Consider the following 23,075-nt stretch of genomic DNA (forward strand, 5'->3'; position numbering starts at 1 on the left):
GCTGCTTATTTATTGTTTTCCCTTTTATTTTCTAGGAAAGTAGGCAGTCCTGTACTGGAATTTATCTCCCTTTCCCTAAAAGTCCTGCATTTTAACAAAATATTTGAGTTTAGTTATATAAACAATCTCTAAGTGTTCTTCACAAGTTGACATTCTAACTTGAAGTTTGGAATAGTTACACAAAGTCCCCAGATTATATCATTGTATATTAATAAATTATTTTTTGTTTAAACAGACTTCCAAAGTTGGTATGATTCTGAAGAATCAGAAATAGACTCTTGGTTTTCCAGGTTATGAATTTAAAATTCCTGAAATTAACTGTGTTTATTCTATGGGCTCCATCCATATGGACGGCCTTTCTTCTATTTGAACCTATTTTGAAGTTATTTGTACTGCATGTGAATTTAGCTTTTTACCAAGTGGTGGGGTGGGGGGGGGGTGGGACAAGGGCTTGGACTAGTCATAGGCAGACAGAAGAGGTACATGCCTAGAGCCACCCCACCATTGTGCCCCTTGACCGATCATCCTATGATCCAGTGATCCCCAACCAGTGGCTCGTGAGTAACATGTTGCTCCCCAACTCCTTAGATGTTGCTCCCAATGGCACTGAAGCAGGTTTTCATTTTTGAATTTCTTAATTGAAGACAAGATTTGGAGGCATAAAGACCATGGGTACTGTCAAGCAGAGCCTCCTGTACTCTGCCAGTCACAATCACAGCCCTTATTGGTCACCCCCTAGGAAATGTTTTCATGCTTGCGTTGTTCCCCAACTTTTTTTACATTTAAATGTTGCTCACAGGTAAAAAAAGTTGGGGAACCCTGCAAGTATGATCCCATCAGATCCCAGTTGACCATTCTGTCCAAAAATGTAATCTGTTGATATGCCATGTTGGCAGTACTTGTGGCGATTTGGTTTAATTGCGGGGAAGTGCCTTTCTTTAAATTTTCCTGCTATTAAGTCGAATTGCCACAAGTAATATAATTTACTTGCAACAATTTATATGTTTGCGAAAGGGATGGCATTTTTGGGAGATTGGTCACCCACAGTAGCGACACGGTTCCAGAGTGCCACCACCCTTAGGTAGCTTATCAAAACTAAATTCACTTAAGACAAGCTTTTCATTATAGATCAGATTATTCTTCTTATACACCACAGATTCCATGGACCAGACCATACAGACAGCCTGTCTAATCCCAAAATGACTATAACACTTCTACTCAGGGTGTGTAAATGGGTCTATATACTTATTTATATACTGTATATACCCATGCAAAATGAGTGCAGAGTTGTCCTACCCAGATGCCACCTCATGCATCACAGGGACAACTTCTCATTTGCACCTACTTTGCTCCTATTTGCAGCATGGGCAAATCCATGAAATTTTGGCAAGAGAATGCTTTCTGTGCATACAAAAACACAACAAACTTTTCCCTTGTTTGCACTCCTTAGTAAGCCAGCTCTACATTCTTCTATGGTGGGGCTGTCAATCATTTGGCTCTGCAAGAATCCTTTCAGTAACCTCCACACACACATGAAAAACCTAGGGTTAACTGAAATTTGGAGGCATGCCCACCCCTCTGAGACTGGGTTCTCATGTTTCTCAACTTCCCATATGGTACTTTCCAGAATAGACATGGCATTCATATCCAAGGAACTACTCCTTAACATACAATCAGCCACGTACCTCGCAAGAGGCATTTCATATCATGCCCCTCTACAGCTACTATGGAACTCAGGCTATCCCTCACAAAGACAAAGCAAACCCTGGTCACTCAACCCAGTTTGGTTGAATATTATCAATAATGATCAAGGCCTGGCAGCCAGTATCACAGAATTTTTCCAAGTTAACCTGACAAGTAACAACATAGGCATCGCTTGGGAAGCCTTTAAGGCATATCTAAGGGGCCTACTACACTCAGAAATCACAGCCATCAAAAGAGCATCAACAAAAGAGGAAGCAGAGATAGAACAGCATATACAGAACCTGTCAGCACAAATTCAAGTAAACCCCTCCCACCAGAAACTGCAGTCCCTAAGGCAGCTAGAAACAAACTATAACAACCCACTACAACAAAAAGCTAGACGTAGCCTCCTATTCAACAGGGCAAACTACTTTGGGCATAGCGAAAGGGCAGGCAAACTGCTAGCATACCTAGCCAAAACGTCTGAATCCCCCCCTATAATAACAGAAATATACACACACAGGGACTACTAGTCACGCAAACAGAACAAATTAAAGAAACCCTCCACAACTTTTATAAGAATCTATACACTTCAAAACAACAAAATACTAAGGAGGAGATCAATCAATTCCTCAACGAAATTACCCTCCCATCTCTTTCTCAAGAGTTCAATGACACATTAATACAAGACATAACAGAAACTGAGATATATGAAGCCATTAAGGCATTCCCCCCTCCGTAAAGCAGCAGGTTCAGATGGCCTACCCATAGAAGTCTACCAAAGATTCCATAAGGAACTTACCCCCCATTTAACCAAATTATATAACAACGCACTTACAATGGGAACCTTACCTCCATCATTATACAATGCCACAATAGTTCTGCTCCCTAAACCAGGCAAAGATCCCAGATACAGCGATGCCTTTAGGCCTATTTCCCTGCTTACCACCGACATAAAAATCTTAGCAAAAGTCCTTGCCAATAGGCTAGGAAAAGTTATACTCCAATTAGTACATGAAGACCAGACAGGCTTCATGCCGGATAAATCTACTGCATTAAACATAAGACGCTTATACACTAACCTAACATACCTTCACAACAATTTAGGGCAACGAACAATAGTGGCACTTGATATAGCCAAGGCGTTTGATACCGTAGAGTGGCCCTATCTCTGGCTTGTAATGGAGAAATTCGGTATTGGGCAGAAATATATCAACATGGTAAAACTACTATATATATCCCCCAACGCCTCTATTCGCATAAATGGGGAACTCACCCTACCTTTAGCACTGGGAAGAGGAACTGGACAAGGATGTCCCCTATCCCCCCTACTATTTGCATTAGCCATGGAACCGTTTGCCCAGCATATAAGATCTCACCCAACAATAAAAGGCCTAAAAATTGGACAAATAGAGGAACGCATCCAACTATATGCCGACGATACATTGCTGTATATAGGTGATAGAGGGAATTCAATTCAAAGCACAATGGAAATTATAGGTAGATTCGGGCATAACTCAGGTTTAATTACAAACAGCTCCAAATCTATGGCACTGCTCATGGACCCCCCAGGCACTAGCGAGGACCTGTCCGCCTTCCCCTTCAAAATTGTTCCACAACTGACCTACCTAGGGGTGAATATAGCACTACCCATAACCAACTATGCATTGATTAACCTTGATCCAACGATAAATTGGCTACAACTGAAAGTTAGAACATGGTCCTCCCTACCCCTGGGCCCCATGGGCAGAATACATCTAATAAAGATGTTGGTATTACCTAACCTTTATATTCTGCAACAATCTCCAACTTGGATACCGAAAGCAAACTTTCTAAAGCTGAACTCTCTATTCCGCCAACTTATATGGGCCAATTCTAGATGTAGGCTTAAGCTGGACACTCTAATGCGCTCTAAATCAAATGCAGGTACTTCTTTCCCAGACATGTACTTATACTACATTGCCGCACAACTATCCCATCTGATAACCTGGCTGGAACATTCTAACCACCTCACCCTAAAAAATATTTGGGCCCAAATTACGGGCCTCCCAACACACTCAATAGGATGGCTACTATGTAAACCCATCAAGCGACCTCACAACAACACAATAAGCCCAGTACTAGCAAATATCCACCGCATATGGAAGGCTGCCACCCAAATAGTCCAAGACAAGGGTGTTGACCCTCATACCCCCATTTGGTTTAACTCAAGGTACCCAACCCTAACAGGTACTGGACATATGAAACTATGGCTTGATAAGGGTGTCGAGACCATAGCTGATATGTGGGCAGACATGACACGGTGCCCTTTAGAACACTCAGACAAACTTGGGATATACCAAATAACCAATGGCTGCAATACAACAGAATTAAAAAAGCTCTACAGTTGGCCCACAAAAAAGAGCCAATAGTAATATGCAAGAACCGGTTACTATCCCATATTAACAGACCCTCCACCAAAGGGCTAATTTCTATTTTATATGCACTACTTCTCCAGGAAAGTAGAACAAAACCACTAGAAAACCTACGAACTAGGTGGGAAATGGATACTGAAATAATACTAGGTGATGAATGGCAAGAAGCCCAAGAATCACACCAAACAGTATCTTTATGCTATAGGCTTCGCATGATCCAACTTTATACTATACACAGAGCCTACTATACCCCAACCAGGCTCCACTCTATCTATCCAGCCATACCAGATGTTTGCACTAGGTGTAATACTGAAAAGGGTACACTGATCCATATACTCTGGGAATGTCCCCATATTAAACCATACTGGTCTGCCATCCTACATGAGCTCGACACTACAATACAGAGCACCCTTCCTAGGACTCCAAAAGTCTGTCTGCTAAATGTTCTTAGTAAAGCTGTCACTAACCAATACCACCCTATGCTTACCAGCGAGGCTCTCTTCCTAGCCAAAAAACTTATAACACAGCACTAGAAAAGTACAGTTCCCCCAGATATCCATAGTTGGGAAAGCTTAATGATTGAAACTTGCAAATTGGAACAACTAATATACCTTAAAAGAGGCAGCCCAAGCAAATTCCACAAGATCTGGGATCAATGGCTGGATAGACACCCCCTACCTAATGCAGTCAATGACCAATAAAATATATATAAATACAGGGTCTTAACCACGTATAAGAATTTATGACTAAAATGTGTGTTGATGTATAATAAAACATTGCTACTATTTGGGTAAATGAAACTTTTATTGACAATGTCAACAGAATATGCATTCCATGTTAAACAATTCTTTTCAGATGTTGTAATGCTTCATGTACATTCAATAAAAACTACCTGAATTTAAAAAAAAGAATCCTTTCAGTAGAGGCACAGAATGGGGTACTGACACAGCCAATGACTCAGTTAAAGAACAAGAGTCCTCCCAGTAACTGATGGAATTCCAGTTCTAGCTTTTTAAGTTCTGAAGGGAAAAATGGCTCACTGATCTTCTGGAGGGTGGTCTTTATAGGGGCTTTGGCATTGTTCAGTCTTGTCAGCACCAAATCCTGCCTTTAATTTATGTTCATTGTCTAGGCACTTGGAAATGTCTGGAGTAATGCTGTCAGGAACAAACAGTACCTCTCATACTTCCCAACAAGTCATAAAAAATGTAGATCACGTGCCTTCCCCACACCATGTTGGTTACGGCTAATCCAATTAAATCCCCACCCCACTGTGGTGTCCGTACTTTGAGATTGCCCCGACTAAGTAAGGGACACTAGGGGTAAATGAGTAGGCTCAATCTGCCCCCTCATATTATATTTTATATTTGTTGTGCAGTTGGAAGTAAATTCAAATGAAATTATATAGATTAACAGATGACACTTAGGGGCGGATTCATGAAATCACAAGTTCGAATCCCGAATGGGATAAATTCGGATTAGATAAGAAAATTTCTGAAGATCGCAAATATCACAAAAATGCTTCGAATATCGTATTGGCGAAATTTTCGTACCGAACAGCGGAAAAACCTTTCTGATTTTTTCGTGCAAGCATACGAAAAAGTCGCGGGGACGACAAAAAATTCTGCGAAAATACGCTCAGAGCGTTCGTGTCTTAGTAAATCTGCCCCTTAGTGGAGGGATCTATCACAATTGCTAACAGAATTTTCCATAGGTTCTTCAGACTGCTGTGCAGCTAATAAGGCAGCAGTACAAATGCACAGGGTTAAACCCACAGAGTGTCTATGCTAGTAGGGACAGAGAAGAGTTTTGACAAGTTTTAAAGAGAAAAATATGTTCACACGGTGCTTTTAAAACTGTACTTATCTGAAGCCAAGAAGATGGCATTTTGAAAGCCATATCATTTTATTAGCTTGAACATGATCGCAGTGAGAGTCCTTTTAGTACAGTAATTGCAGGCACAGCATGAATGTAAACACTGCTTAGAGCCTTGAACATTTTATTATCGAAGTACAGAAAACATTTTTAAGTGTTAATAAGAACACCCTTTAGTAAAATTTCTACTTCACAGAATTTTAAAATCAAAGAACTACAAAGATTGAAGTTAACCCCGGGGGGCTTGTTGCAGAGTTCAGCAGTAATGCGGAATTGTACTAAACAATATGCTGCATTTACCCCAGTACGATAACTGAAAACAGTACTGTCCAGTTGGTGCCCAGGAAACTTCATAATTTACCTTCCTTAACAGGAATTCAGAATTTCCTCCCTGGAATTGTGTATTCTGCAATTGGATGCAGGGTTATGATGGGAAGAAGGAGAATAAAGGCAGAAATGTGACCTACTAGCCCATAGGCTGGCTGATAGAATAACCAAGCCTGGCACTACAGTGCTTGACTGGGACAGCTCGGGTTTTGCATAGATCCAATTTAAAAATGCCTGGCTAGCAGGGAGTTGGGGAGCAACACAAGCATGAAAAATGTTCATGGGGTGCCAATTATGTGCAATGATTGCCTATTTGGCATACCCCCTGTGGACTAATGGAGGCTCTGTTTGGCAGAACACCCGTTTTTTATGCACCAAAACTTCAAGTCAAGCCTCCAAGTCAGGAATTAAAAAATAACTATCAACATCCAAGGGGTTGGTGAGCAACATTTTGCCCTACTGTGTTATACAGTATATGACTTATGTTTGATAGGTTTTAGTGCCATAAAAACATCATGATCCCAAACCACACTTTTGATTGCTTTGGCAGAGCATTCATTTATTGCACCTGTATATATATGTGTACAGTATGTATGTACATAGAGTTAGAGCAAACTTTGTGACTATTATTACTCTGCCCCATCATTCTCTGGCTTCTTGGAACATATGATATTTGTACATGAAAACATTTGTACATTAAAGTGGATTATGGGACCTACTCTGAACAGCATGAGGTCCCATTGGTCAACAATCACTGGTCTAAATGACAATGTAATCAATCAATAACAATAAAATAATGAAATCATTCTGATATTACAGTTTGCAATGCTTTGTATCAATTGCAGTGACTATTGAGTTTAGCCTTGATGAAAAGGCACTAAAGCCCCCTCCATAAGTTTCTATAAAACAACAAACTGCTACTTATGTTTTCCTTGGCAAGAATTAGAAGCCAAAACACATTAACATTAGCCACTTCAAAACCATTACATTCCGCAGGAGACCAGAAACGCTGCATATTATTTTGGCTTAAGGTCAGATTTAAAGATGTGAGTTTATTATAGGTGTCTTTTATTTCATTACAGACACAGCTGGAACTGGAAAGTTTATTTTCCAGAAAACCCCAGCTCGCTTTGAAGTTTCCACAATGTTGTTCGATTGCATCAAACTGTTTGTTAGAAAACTGTGAATTTTCTGACATTATTTAATACATTTTTGGGAAATAAATGTTCAGGTAAGAATACATTTTTTTTTAGCAGATAGCAAAGAACCAAAGAGAAGATAAACACAGGAATGGTCAGGGAAGGAGAGACCGTCAGTATACAGTCATTAGATATGCATCATTAATATCCTTTAAACAACAGTAGGAAAAAATGACAAAACTTGCAAAGTAAGAAATTACCATAAGCTAAAAGTACAATGCCTATTTTAAAACAAATGGATATAAGGTGAAGCAATGCAGTGGTAATAGCGCACTGGGCCCCCCTGCAAAGAATTTCTGGAGGGGCTCCAGTGCACACAGCAGCCTGGCCCTCCACCTGCTTGTGCCCCAGCTACTTGTGCGAGGGTAGGTAAGAGAACGGCTGGAGAGGGGGGAATTCTAAACTACAGAGGAAGCAAACCCTGCTGTCTGTACCTCCCTGTCCCCTAGACTCCCCTGCAACTGTGGGGTCTGTAGTTAAAGAGATACTGACACCAGAAATGAAACCATTTTTACATCTGTCATAACATTGTCTTTGCATGCTATTTATAATTTTATAATCTGATCCCCCATGTTCCTCTATGGGGGCTGCCATATTTGTGCAGCATTAGGCCGTTAGCATTAGAAGCTGTAACTGACAGGTTGGGAAGGGACAGACAGGTTGGCAAGTCAGGTTTTGGGATTTCAAGTAACAATTACTTACAAAAGCAACCCTATCAGTAAAAAATGATCAACACGACCTATAGGCAACTTTTTATGTAGATTTATATTTTAAAAAGTTGTTTTTTCATGTCAGTATCACTTTAAGGCACTGAAGTTATGATATCAGCATGATCAAATATTTATATGCTAGCATGGTGGCACAGAGGTTAGCATTACTCCCTTCCAGTGCTGAGGGAGCACCAGGAGAACCAGAACTGATTTAGGGGGCCTGTCAACTTTTATGCCCTCTCAGTCAGGAAGGTTGAAGCCCTACATTACAATGGTGCATCTACTTTTACAGCAGAACCAGTTCTTCTTTTTCAGTTTATGGCTTTACTTGTAAGTGATCTTACCATTGGCAGGTCCTCTCGGCTGAGGCCATTCTTTTTGTGTGTGGGCTTTTGGGCACAGTGTGTTTATGACAGGTTTGCTTATGTCTGCATTGGCCAACCCCTGCTTTTATGCTATTGGATGCAAAAGGGCATATGTGCACATAAAATGATGCAAAGGGGTGGGAGGTGCAATAAATCATTAGGAAAGGGACTTTCTAGTGAATATGCTCAAGAATGTTGTCAGCATCCTAAGCCTACTTGTTGGTAGATCCACCTACCAGATCCTTATCTTGGCTACAAGACTCCTTAATATGGCTTTTAGCAAAGCAGATGCTTTATTTGTAAGTCAAAAATACAGAATCTTGGGAAGCGTTCAGCCACACAGAATAAAAATGTATCACAGAAGACTTCAAAAGTGTTTTATAAGCTACTACTTAACATTGGCAGATAGCATGGGAAGCAAAGAGTTACTTGTAAGAATCTTATTGGTCAAAGCTAGCCCACCCAAAGATGTTCTGGACAGAACTGCAGGCTAGAAATAAACTTGATCATCTTTTGTTCAGTATGCCTTATGTGATCACAATGAATGGTATATGTATCTGTATTATTTATGTAACATTATAATATTATTAAATATACCTGTAAATTTACCATCCCAGCTTACCTGCCTTGGTTTGTCTCTCAGGAAACACCTGTAGGGGTCTTAGGCCAGCCTGGACTGGCAATCTGTGGATTCTGGCAAATGCCAGAGAGGCTGCTGTAAAATGCCACAGTCACTGTTTACAGGACTAGTGTAGGCTGTTTGGGCCTCCAGACGTAGACTTAAGTGTCCCTTCAAACTTACCTGTCATCAATAAGGGGGCCATTTATAAATGTTTAGATTTTTTTTTTGTGCTTCAGATTTTTGCACCAAAAGTCACGGGAAAAAACACCCTACAGTTACACTTTGGGGTGTTGGTACCCCAATTACTGGAACATGTAATAGTAATTTGGATAAAGGTTTATTTAAAACTGTGCATTCTGGGAAGAGTTTTCAGGATGTAACATGAATTATCCTTTTCCTTTGGATATTGTAAGCAGAATGACATTTACCAATGTTGCACAGCGCACTGGATTCTCCGCAGCACCTTCCTGTCCCCAGATTTCACTTTGAAAATCTTGTTACCTTATGTTGGGGTCTATTAATGGCATCGTTACCCTGGCACAGAAGTGTCTGGGCCCTGATGAATTACACATATATGCAATCATGAAACTGCAAAAGAAACATGGGAGCAGCTTGAGAAAGCACAAAAGAGTGCAATAAACTCTAATTGGAAAATGGTATCAGACTAAGATGATGAAAAGGCTGCATATGCAGGTTTATAGAAAATGTGCCTTGCAAAACATATTGGAGAAGCAATAAAAAAACCTTTATATTACAGAATTGCTGCTCGGTGATATCCCAGATAGCTATGAAACACTTGTCTCAGCACTTGACGTGTACCAAGATGATATATTGATAGGGAAGTATGTCAAATGCAAGCAGGGTCATGGATTCAAGAGTAAACCAGAAAGTACAAAGAAAAACTCCTGAAACGGAAACTTTAAAGATGAAAATACTGACAAATAACTGCAATATGAATTTGAAATACATTAATCTTTTGTGTTTGAAAAGGCAGGTCATTTAAAAGCACAGGGTAGGGGCTGGAAAGGTACCTTGTACAGGTATGTTGAGTGATGCTGGCTTATAATAACAGAGGCTGTGGCTTATAATTGTGAAAGTAGCTATATGGGACATGCCAACAATAAGCCCATCCCACAGTTATAAGCCACACCCACTGTCTGGTTTCACTCATATTCAAGCAAAGTCATTTCGTAGCTCCTTCTTCTGAACAGTTTGATGGGCAGTATGCGTAGACTTACCAAAGTATGTGGCTTGTAGGAACCCTGAAATGAAAACTGTGCAGATGACTTTATTTGGCTTCTGCAAACACAGCCCCTGTCTGTGTATTATGTGCCTTAACACCCCAGCATTTTCTATATTTCCCTTACATTATTTATAATACTGTATATCGTCCTCCCACCATTACTCAGTCTGCTGCCATTCTCTATCTTCATTTTCTCTTTTTATTTCTTCTTATTTCTCCTTATTTTCTTCTTCTTTCCCATTCTCTATAACCCTCTCTGAACTCCACATTCTTCTGTATAAAGGTGGTCATACATGTAGCAATAACAATCTTTCCTGCGACCATTGGTCTCAGGAAAGATTGTTCCCTCCACTGACATTCAGGGCTGAATCGTCAGATATGGAGGTAGAAACAATAGGGATTCTACCTCCACCTGCTGATTCAGCCCTAAACCGTCCCGGATCTAAATCTTTTGACCCGCCTGATCAACGAGACGCCCGATATCAGGTGCCTTTGCAATATTGGTTGCCGTGTCTATCCGCCATACACGCATTGAATATCATACAAAACGAGGTGCAGCCCAGAAATGCACAATGTGACTTTAGCCTGAGGGTATCCCAGCTAGATGCTTGTTATATAGTTTGCATAGCACCACAACCTGAATCTCTTGGGAGGGAGTGCAATATATTACTCAATCACCTTCAGAACATCAGTTTGGTCATTAAACTCCAAAATCAGATGGGTATTGTTTAGTGCTGATCTATTGGTACAACGTGTTATTGTGCTTGTGTGCTGTGAGAGTGATAATATAACAAAACCATTACTAAGATCCAGATGTGAACAGCTCAGGAGAAGGATGGGAAATATTTGTTGAGTGGCTAGTGTTATTACGTAGCTTATTACTAATATAATGTTGTACTGTGTTATTCATTTTGTCAGTAGGTGGCTGAATTCATGTTATTGTGTGTCTGTAAAGTTTTCTTTAAACTTCACATTTTACATTTACATTTTTAAAGAGTGACCAGGATGTCTTCAGGATGTGATGTAATATCAATTGTATGTTAAATAACATATCCATGTCTATTGCATCATCCTAAGTGTAACTGCATAAAAAAAAAAAAACAATAGAAAATTCTGTTAGCAATTGTGGTAGATCCCTTAGCTAAGTGTCATCTATTCATCTATATAATTTCATTTGAATTTACTTCCAACTGCACAACAAATATAAAATATATTATAAGGGGGTGGATTGAGCCAACTCATGTACCCCTAGTGTCTCCAACTTAGTCAGGCAGTGTCAGTGGGGTGGGGACACCACAGTGGGGTGGGGATTTTGTTGGATTAGTCGTAACCAACCCGGTCTGGCCAAGACATGTGATCTACATTTTTTATGTTGGGAAGTATGAGAGGTACTGTTTGTTCCCGACAGCATTACTTGCACTCCAGCCATTTCCAAGTGCCTAGACAATGAACATAGAATAGAAGGCACAATTTAGTGCTCACAGGACTGAAAGATGCCAAAGCCCCTATAAAGACAACCCCCCAGAAGAGCAGTGAAACAAGTGCCCCTGCAGAACTTAAGAGTTAGGACTTGAATTCCATCGGGAAGGGGGATGATTCTTGTTCCTTAACTGAGTCATTGGCTGTGTCAGTACCCCATTCTGTGCCTCCACTGAAAGGATTCTTGCAGAGCCAAATGATTGACAGCCCCACCATAACAGAATGTAGAGCTTGCTTGCAAACAAGGGAAAAGTTTGTTGTGTTATTGTATGCATAGAAAGCATTCTTTTGCCAAAATTTCCATGGATTTGCCCATGCTGCAAATAGAAGCAAAGTTGTTCATGTGATGCATGAGGTGGCATCTGGGTAGGACAAGTCTGCACTCATTTTGCATTGGTATAAAAGTATATAAAAAAGTATATAGACCTCTCTACACACCCTGAGTAGATGTGTTATAGTCATTTCTGGATTAGACAGGCTGTCTGTATGGTCTGTTCCATGGAATCTGTGGTGTATAAGAAGAATGATCTGATCTATAATAAAATAATGTCTTAAGTGAATTTAGTTTTTATAAGCTACCTAAGGGTGATGGCACTCGGAAAGATGTGTCTCCCACAGTAAAAATGCGCTACTGCGGGTCACCAACCTTCCAAAAATGCCTTCCCAATCGCAAACATTGAATTGCAAGTAAATTATATTACTCATGGCAATTCGGCTTAATTGCAGGAAAATGTAAAGAAAGGCATTTCCCCGCAATTAAAGTAATGGCAACATGCTGTATCAACAGATTACATTTTTGGACGGGATGGTCAACTGGGATCTGATGGGATCATAGCATGATCTGTCAAAGGGCATAATGGTGAGGCGGCACTAGGCATGTACCTCTTCTGCTGCCTACAGTCAGTCCAAGCCCTTGTCCCCCCACACCACTTGCTCACAAAGATAAAAAGCTAAATTCACATGCAGTACAAATAACTTCAAAATAGCTTCATATAGAAGAAAGACTGTCCATATGGATGGAGCCTATACATTGCATGTTCTATAACTAGTGGGTACAGGGTTAGCGATTTGCCACCCCCAGTAGTTAACTATTACTTCAAAATCAGTCCTATAATTTGGAATGTTGGTTAGTATTACAGTTGTGTACATTTTATAACATTTATATTTGGGTTACAGCCCCTTTAATACTTCCAATGGGTCACTAAATTACCTGCACAGGGGTTCCTTTTCTCTAACTTAAGCGCTGTAGTTAAAAGCTTATCCTGCCACTAATAATAATTGCTTTCCTACAATAATGCATCACTGTGGTGCCCAGGCATTTACCTTCTATTTGCTATTTTCTTTCATCAGCTTGGCAGTCCATACAGGGTGCACCCTCCGTGTTGCTGGAAAGGAATAGTGAGTGCTGTGCAGCTTTTTCAAGGTTTATGATACTTTATAATGTTTTAATGCCTTTTTTTTGCATTTTCTCCCATAGCTGACCTCTTGACAAAAGCGGATTTCTTGGAATCTAGATCCTTTGAGGCTACCTCTTGTCAGTCAGTTTCTGCTGCTCGATTTTCTCTGCCAGATATAAAGTGAGTCTTTTCAGAACGTATAATAAGAAGTGAAGTGTTGAATTAAGACGATATACAGTGGCTGTTGGAAGGGAAGTCAGGGCACGGAGGGCCCAAGCTTTAGATTCTTTGTCCTTTACAAACTGCTTTTAGACCAGTATCACAAGATGAACCTTCCCTTAAAGATATTCTGCCAGTCAAGCTACTGCACAATCCAGGCCAGACTAGGGTAACCTGTGCACCTTATTAAAATTCAGATACAAATACACAGGGGAAAAACACCTTCCACAACTGTTGCAGGGTATTTTGCAGGCCAGGATCCTATGAATCATAAAAACTGAATTTTTATTAAAGGCAGATTCTTGCATTTTTCCCAGGCTTTTAGCTCAACTGAGATTCTGCAACTGTAGGGTTAACTGAATACATGCATTGAAATTAGTTTCGCTGACCTTTAAATTGAGCTAGAAGCTGGGTATTAGTAGCCTAAAATTGCTAACATCTCCTCAACCACCACAAAGTAATTGAAAGAGTACCACTCCAGTAAGTTTACAGATTTTATTTTTTGTGATTTAGGTTCTCCAAGTTTTGCATGTAAAGTTTTCAGTGTAACTGTAACGGAAGCACACTCAGGGCTAGTGTTGTTTTAATGTATTATTGGGGATATCCAGCCTGTGGCCTCCCAGCTGTTGAACTGCAACTCTAAGCACAGCTGCAGGCAGAACAGGTACTGTATATCCATACATTGTTTTCTTTCCTTCGGCTTGGATCAGCTGTGCTCAAAGCAGGCCAAGCACATTCACATATTGGCACAGGGATCAGGTTTGATAAATGTTTGTTTGTTAGAACCTTCCAGACTATCAGGCTGCGTCTGGAGACTTAACTGCCTGATATCAAGCAAATACATTATTCAATTTGATTTTTCACAGAATGCATTGTCGCCACCAATTCCATCCCATTCCATGGGCAGGCAAATGCACACTTCAGGGTGCTCTGGCTAAAGTCTGCCCTGTGTGCAGAGTGACAGCCTCATGTAAGTTACTATAAACATGGATCAGGGTTTTCTCAACCAGTAGAGAAAATGTATGGGGTGCAACAATCCTAAAGGGTTATAAAAAAATAATTGGGCTAATCAAGTGATATGGAAGGTTATACACAGTCATTCTGAGACTATGGCATCTTAAGAGAATCGGTTTCCTGATTACATCACATAAACCGAGGATTAGGATGAATCTATTAAAGCAAAGCTATCATAAATAGACATGTAGGGATTTTGTCCTTTATCCTGTGTCAGGGGCATAGCCACTGCCAGATCAAACTTATTGAAACCAAAGCGTCGGAGCTGGGGGGGTACAGGGCGACCATAAACAGGAGGATTGACGTTACTTCTGCAACCGATGGTGCATTTAGGTCCGGGGGTCAAGGCGACACCGGCCCTATATACAACCCTGTCCTATTTGGGTCTCTAGAGAGAATGGGGTAGGATTTCCCCATCCACTGTTTAGGAATGCATGCCCTGTGAAAGCTGGAAGTTTGCTATTGGCCAGGGGTGTTGGATGGGTTCTCTAGGCCAAAAAAGTGAGGGGATGCCAAGGTTCTGCCTCTTTATACTGCTATACTGCCCTTACTGGAGAGGGATGATGGTGCTGCAGAGTTGGAGGCAGGAGATGGTAGTGGCAGGAAGAAGTAGTTAGTAAAGCAGCCAGAGGCTCCACATAGGAGGAAGCAGGAAGCGTTAGTAACTTTAAGAGGGTAGGCTGTGAAAGGGAGATGCCAAGAGGAGCACCACAGTGAAGGCCTTTTACTGTATGGCTGTTACATCTGTTAAGGGAATAGTACTGATAGTAAAATCTTTCCTGTTCCCATGTCATCTGGGCAACCTTTCCCCCACGGCCCATCTGATATAGGGAGTTCTGTGTAACACACACCCTAATGGGAGTTGCAGGGAGTTGTAGCTATAAGGAGCTGTGATATATGATGAGTTAACAACAGTGTGTGGGGACAATTCAAGCACCCAAAGCTGCAGCAGTACCGTAACTAAAGGCGTGAAATTCTATTAAAAAAAATGAGGATTCAGCTATTAAATCTGTTTCTTGCATACAAAGTGCCTCCATTTAGTGAGACTGATGGGCAACCTCTGCTCTAAGAACTGCCGAGTGGGTGTAGTCCAGTGCTTCAACCCACACCATGTACTACATTAAGCGACTTCCAGCATTAACATATTATTCTCTATTCGATGCAACAGATTATTTTTAATGGTCACTGCCTTTCACACATTTCATTTGCCTTTCAGCTCATTTTTCTGCTTTCATTCCAAGCAGGGAATCTCGAGAACAGGAGCAGATAAATGGATAAGTGGCTGAAAGTCAGCACAGGGGGCACCAAATCCTGTACGAAGTGAGTGTACCGGAGAGGAGAGGCGCTGCAGGGTTTAGCCCAAACACCGCTAAAGCAAATGGTTCTCTTTTGCTGCAGAAATAAAAAAAAATCACAAATTGAAAAATGGCACCCTTTACGTATGTCTATTGGGATAATACTGGCAGCAGAGTTTAATGGATTCAGTTAGCCATGGAGTGTAGTAAGTAATGTGTGTGACCAGTAGGTTTCTCAGAACAGTCACATTTGCCAGAATCCAAGAAGCTGCATGGGCATAACTCAACTCAGCAAATATACCTGGCAAAATGTGGGTGGCACTAAAGCTCTGGGGAAAGCTGTGCTAGTATTGGAAATGTTTATCATGTAAGTAAAGTAATTTATTGCAGTTAAACTGGTTTTCTTCGCTGGCCTATTATGTACCAGTACCTACAGTATATTTACGTTTGACATTTTGATTTGCTGTTTAGCATGGTAGTTGTAGCCTGTGAGTGACACCTAACATGCAGGTAAATTCACAGATACAAAATAAATACCCATATAAATATGAATGTGGCTATTAAAGCACAAGGAAAGGGTAATACGCTGTGGGGTTATATATGTTAGCCCCCCCCAGTGTATCCAAATGCTAACTTTTTCCCCACACTGGTGCTTCTGTTCCTAAAAAAAATTATTGTTCTTGGGATCTTTTCTACCAAGGGTCCCACTGCCATTGTCTACTTCCCAAGCCTCCTTGCACAGTTTGGTAAAATCAGAATATTATTATTTTATGCATGCACAAGTCTAGGAGTCTGAAGAAGCCACTAAGGGAGCCTTTGGAAATATAGTTAATTAGGTCAGAAATGCTGCCCCTTGTGCCTACTGCCTCCCTTAGTGGCACATAGGTGGGTGTTGGCCATGGACACACTAGAGGATGCTCCATGAATGTTTCACCAATGATAGTTGTTTTGGGGGGCAAAAAGAGCTCATGTGCACTGCTGGTCTGTGGTCAAGATTAAATGGCCATACTGTAAGGCAGTGCTGCTTTGTAGGACAGGCTGTCACCATGAGCTTTCATAAAAGATAACTACCGGTACCAACAAGAGGAAACCCACTATATACAGTAATTCTTCCCTTGGGTTTAACCAATGATTGCATTTTGTAATGTACATACAGTTTAAACACAGGGGGCTTAGCTTCATAAGTGCATTTATCATTTTTTCGTTATTACAAAAATGCAAGACAATGTTTTTCATGTGTTGTTTTGTGCACAGAATAAATAAACACAAGTGTCTGATGGAGTTTGCTCCAAGAAATGTCTCAAAAAGAGAATCTCACTGAGATGCTTGAATGAAATATTATGAAGTAAATCACCAATCTAATAATGTCATAGCACATCCTGGTCTTAAAATGTCATGACAAAGTCAATGAACTTGTTCACCTTAAGTTGAAGGACTTTGTTGGCTCTCAGCGATGCCTACTGCAGAGATTCTGAATCCATAAGTGTGTTAATTAGCATTAAATATGAATATATACTTAGATATTTACATAACAATGAAAGACCTTTTCATTATAATACAGGTTAAAACAAAAGCAGCACAAAAGCAGTATCTTGCCATGTAAAGCTCTTTAAAGCCTTTTATGCTGCTTAAAGGGTTACACAAGATTAATGTGAACAAGGCACCTGGGCCAGATGGAATACACCCTCGGGTACTGAGAGAGCTAGGGTCAGATATACTGTACAGTGGCCTTTGTTTCTGATATTCTCAGACTCGCTTTCATCAGGTATGGTACCTAGGGATTGGAAGAAGGCGAATGTCATTCCCATATTTAAAAAGGGAGTAAGATCTCAGCCTGGCAATTATAGACCTGTAAGTTTGACATCCGTGGTGGGCAAGTTATTTGAAAGCTTGTTAAGGGATCACATACAAAAATTATGTAGTGGAGAATGCCATTATGAGCAGTAATCAGCATGGCTTTATGAAGGACAGGTCATGTCAGACCAATTTAATTGCTTTTTATGATGAGGTGAGTAAGAAGCTGGACAGTGGGGATGCAGTAGATATAATCTATTTGGATTTTGCCAAAGCATTTGATACCGTTCCCCACAAACGACTGCTTTCTAAACTAAGGTCTATTGGTCTTAGTGAAGTCGTTTGCACATGGATAGAAAACTGGCTACAGGATCGGGTACAGAGGGTGGTTGTTAATGGTACATTCTCTACTTGGAGTAAGGTTCTCAGTGGGGTCCCTCAGGGTTCTGTACTGGGTCCACTTTTGTTTAATTTGTTCATAAATGACTTAGGGGAGGGTATTATGAGTAATGTATCGGTGTTTGCAGATGACACAAAACTCTGCAGACCAGTCAGTTCTATCCAGGATGTGACATCCCTGCAGCAGGATCTTCCAGATAAGGGATATTTTATTTTCATAATTTGGATCTCTGTACTTTAAGTCTGATAAACATAATTTAAACATTAACTAATCCCAATAGGATTGTTTTGCCGCCAACATGAATTCATGCAGCTTAATAACCATCAAGTACAAGGTTCTGTTTTATTATTATTGAGAAAAAGGGAATCACTTAGAAATGAAAATAGTTTGCTTAAAATATTTCCAGGTACTGTATCCTATACCCGTAGAAGTGAAAATAAGTCTGAATTTTGTTATCTTTTTAAAAAAAACAAAAACATTTTTAAAGCAAAAAACAAATAAACAAAATACAGAGAAATCAATAGCACTTGTGCAGTAGTAGCTTTGGTGCAGTCTGGCAGCAGTTCATGGAATATGAATGTCTTGTTTATTATACATGTACAGGTATGGGATCCCTTATCCAGAAACCCGTCCAGAAAGTTCCGAATTACGTAAAGCCCATCTCCCATAGACTCCATTATAAACAAATGATTCTAATTTTTAAAAACGATTTCCTTTTTCTCTGTAATAATAAAACAGTACCTGTACTTGATCCCAACTAAGATATAATTAATCGTTATTGGGGGCAGAACAATCCTATTGGGTTTATTCAATATTTAAATGATTTGAAGCAGACTTAAGTTATGAAGATCCAAATTACCCCAGGTCCTGAGCATTCTGGGTAACAGGTCCCATTCCTGTATTGGGATATCCTTGCAATAATCTGCCCCATTCCCTTTCTGAAGGGACAGTGAAGAGTAAAAAATATTCTATATATTAATTCTATACACAGTCATTCATCTTCAATATAATGGCATTCAAAATCTAAACTAAATGAGAGAAATGATCCGTCATTTAAAAGACTGCACAATCTGTTAATGTATTAATATGAAATAATGAATTAGAGAATGGGCAAATGAGAAAAACATCAATAAGAAAACCATTTCAGTAGATTTTCATTAGTGATGAGCAAATGTTTTTGCCAGGCATGGATTCGCCGTGAAATTCTGGATCTTCATGAAACCGTGGCAAAAATTTGATGTGAAGAAGACAAAAAAGTCACCAAGAGAAAATGTCGCTGAGGCAAAATAATTGCTGCAGAAAATATTAACTTTATTGTATTTGGAATTAGAAAAAAACGCCCATTGACTTTAATGCATTTGGAGTAAGAAAAACAGTTGCACGTTAAAATCGTCACCTACTGACTTAATGCATTTCGAGTTTTTTTTTTAAATGCAAGTTTACCCAAGTAAAAAAAAAACTCTCCTATTCACAAACTTGAAAATGAACAAATAAGCCCATAGGCATTATTAATAACAAACCAGATACCCAGTCCACTAAATTACTGAATGTGTCCATTGGCCTGGGTTCAGCAGTCCCAGACCCAATGCCCAATAGGATGTCACCAAACACCATAGGAGCACATAACACTGAAACACTGATCAGCTGGCATTGCAAGTGTATTATAGACTCTCAATCTCATATGAGGCCACCTTGTAAGTGGTGCCTCCTGTTTGTATAGCCATGTCCTGACAATGACGTTTGGTTAGACTGTGATATACAGTCTTGGATTTGCACCAACTCTGGAGCTGCCTAGGGAAAGGAATTTGCATCAAGCATCCAACCCATTGGAATTAAACTGATAGCTGTGCTTAGTGAAGCAGCTGGAAGACCAGAGACTGTTAGCCAAAGAAACACTCAGCAAATGCAGCTCATAGTATCAGCTCATGGCAAAATGTATGTTTCCTTGTACCATTGCTAAATTGAAAGTGTTGGCATCAATGATAATACAGGTATGGGATCTGTTATCTAGAATGCTCAGAACCTGAGGTTTCTTGACCAAAAGGATTTTTCCATAATTTAGATCTCCATACCATAAGGCTACTAAAAAATCATTTAAACATTAAATAAACCCAATAGGATTGTTTTGCTACTAATAAGGATTCATTATATCTTAGTTGGGATCAAGTACAAGGTACTGTTTTATTATTGCAGAGAAAAAGGAAATAATTCAGAAAAAATGTAATTATTTGATTAAAATGGAATCTATGGGAGACGGCCTTCCTGTAATTTAGAGCTTTCTGGAAAATGGGTTTCCGGGTAACAGATCCCTTACCTACACAGTGTAGTGTAACCACCTTAAAGGACATAATGATGCTATTATACACGCTACACATATGTACACATATTAAGACTAGATACCACTTCAGTATTGTTTTATTCGCCTATAAAAATGTGTGTAGCGTCTATAAATCTATACAGAACTGTAAATATTCCCTCCTGTGAGATTTACTGTTCCCTGTTGTTGATAGTTTAATCAATGCAATACTTTGCTTTAAACACGTTTTTCCGCAAGAGGTTTATGAATAATTTGACATGGCTAATGGTGTGAATATGGAAGATGCTATGCATAAATACTATACTAAACTCATTAATTGGAAATCAATTATTTAGATGTACTGTAAAATTATGCAGAAGAGATTTGTAAACATTATTCAGTTCAATCAGCCTTTTCGGTTTGTAAAAAGAGCTCAGCATCTTTTGTACAAAGGAATTCCTGAATGCAAATATATATCATTGAGTGGAGTCATAAAATGTTTCTGTTTATTCTCTTTTTACTTGGGAAACATTTACTCCATTTTTAACTCATCTTTGAACTTTAACTGTTTCTTTGCCCAACACCACTGGCCAGCTTCCACCATTCCCCAGAATAATAACAAGTGATAAAGGGGTTATTTAACTTTTCATATCATTTAGAGAGTAATACTCTAAGACCATTTGGTGCAAAGTACCTTAGTAACCAAAGAGTGGTTTGAATGAGAGACTGGTACAGGTATGGGACCTGTTATCCAGAATGCTTACGATCTGGGGTTTTCCAGATAAGAGATCTTTCCGTAACTTGGGCCTCCATAACTTAAGTCTGCTAAAAATCATATAAATAAATGAATAAAACAAATAGGCTTGTTTTGTCTATAATAAGGGTTAACTATATATTAGGATAAAGTACAAGGTACTGTTTTATAATTCCAGAGAAAAAGGAAATCATTTTTAAAAATTAGAATTATTTGCTTATAATAGAGTCTATGGGAGATGGCCTTACCCTAATTCGGAGCTTTCTGGATAACAGGTTTCAGGATCCCATACTTCTATATGAATAGGAAAGGACCTGAGTAGAAAAATAAGTAATACAAAGTAACAATAACAAGAATATTGTAGCCTTACAGAGCAATCGTTTTTGACTACAGGGACCCCCATTTGAAAGCTGGAAATGATCAGAACAAGAGGTCAAATAATTAAAAAACTATACAAAAAAAATGGAATTTGCCATTCTATAACATGCTAAAAGTTAAAAGACCCCTTGATGAAAGATTAATACATTGGTATTGGATTCTTAAAGCAACACTGCTCAGTAATACTTTCCCCCAGATTTCCCAAGCTAGTGACCTGCCTCTATAGTTACACTGCTGTCTGCATTCAACCCTGCATAATGTAGCTCAGATATACTAACAGGTCCAGTTCTCTCCCCTCAACAATATATATGATACATATGACAGACACACACATATATACTGTATATATTTATGCTGTGCTCAGTTGAGCCTCAGAGTTCAGTTTTTCATTAATCATATATTAATGGCATTCCAGCTTGCAATAACAGTCCCATTAGTGGACTCCCACGCACGCACATGTGACTCACCTCTTCAAGGAATATGCTAAGATTTCTTATTTAAGGCTTTTATACTGGGCAGCATCATTTCTACCTGTTGTGTTTTTGTCTTCAGTTTAGTTCCAAGTCATTTGAACGAGATGCCTTTAGAACACTTGACAAAAGGATTTCATAAGGTTTTTTCTTTTTGTTTAAAATAAAATATTGGCAAGATCATTCAATAAGCCTACTAACTAAAAGAAGGTTTAAAAAAACGATGGTAATTAGGCGTACTACTGAGACATTTGTACAAGACATAGTAACCTATTTATAATCTCCATAGACCAATTACCTTCCGAACAAGATGTAATTGGCTGCTCCCCTATCTGGCCACCTAGATATCGATTGGACAGGCTGTTATTTTATCGGTAGGGGCTGAGCCTGAAGCTTGAATTAGCCTGTGTGTGGCCAGCATTAGACTATTTGTAAATATGTTCCTGAGTAGCACAGTGTGCAAAAAGTGCAAGCTTTCCTCTCTTCTACATCTGTACCCCAAATGGTTACTGGGGAGAAGTGCAGTAGGGGAGCAAGTCAGATGTCAGTACAGACTGCAATCAAGCAAGGACATTGCATAGGGCAGGCAGCAGACAAACAGGGCAGACTGGGATTCCTGGGGCCCACCATACACCATACATATATGCACCACTAGCTGCTGCCGTACACCACCATTATGTACATGGATGATTAGGGAGTGTTACCAAATATAGGGCCTATGGTGAAAGTGAGCGTGAGAAGAGAGCATTGCACAGTTCCAACATTTCTAGGCCCTTTGAAGCAAGATCACTACAGACAGTGTCGGACTGAGATGGGCCCACACTCAGAACTTTAAAGTCAATGGGAAGTTTATCAGCATTGAGGTAATGCAACTGAGCAATCTAAAAGAAACAACAACAAAGGGTGTGGAAAGACCTCTATATTAAACTAGGGTCATACATCCAGTTTATTTTCTAATTGTAGTTTAGAACCTGTCAATAGCTCCACTGAGAGTGGGTTCTGGAGCACAAGGGCCTGTACTTTCCATGTGAATACAGTGTTACCTGCATTTGCCAGTGCTATATTCATGAGGGATATGCCAGGGAGACACATAGGCGCCCCCCCCCCATCCTGGCCTATCCCAGTCACCTAACTTATGTGT

The sequence above is a fragment of the Xenopus tropicalis genome, chromosome 7, assembly GCF_000004195.4.
Source record: "Xenopus tropicalis strain Nigerian chromosome 7, UCB_Xtro_10.0, whole genome shotgun sequence".
Classification (NCBI taxonomy): Eukaryota; Metazoa; Chordata; class Amphibia; order Anura; family Pipidae; genus Xenopus; species Xenopus tropicalis.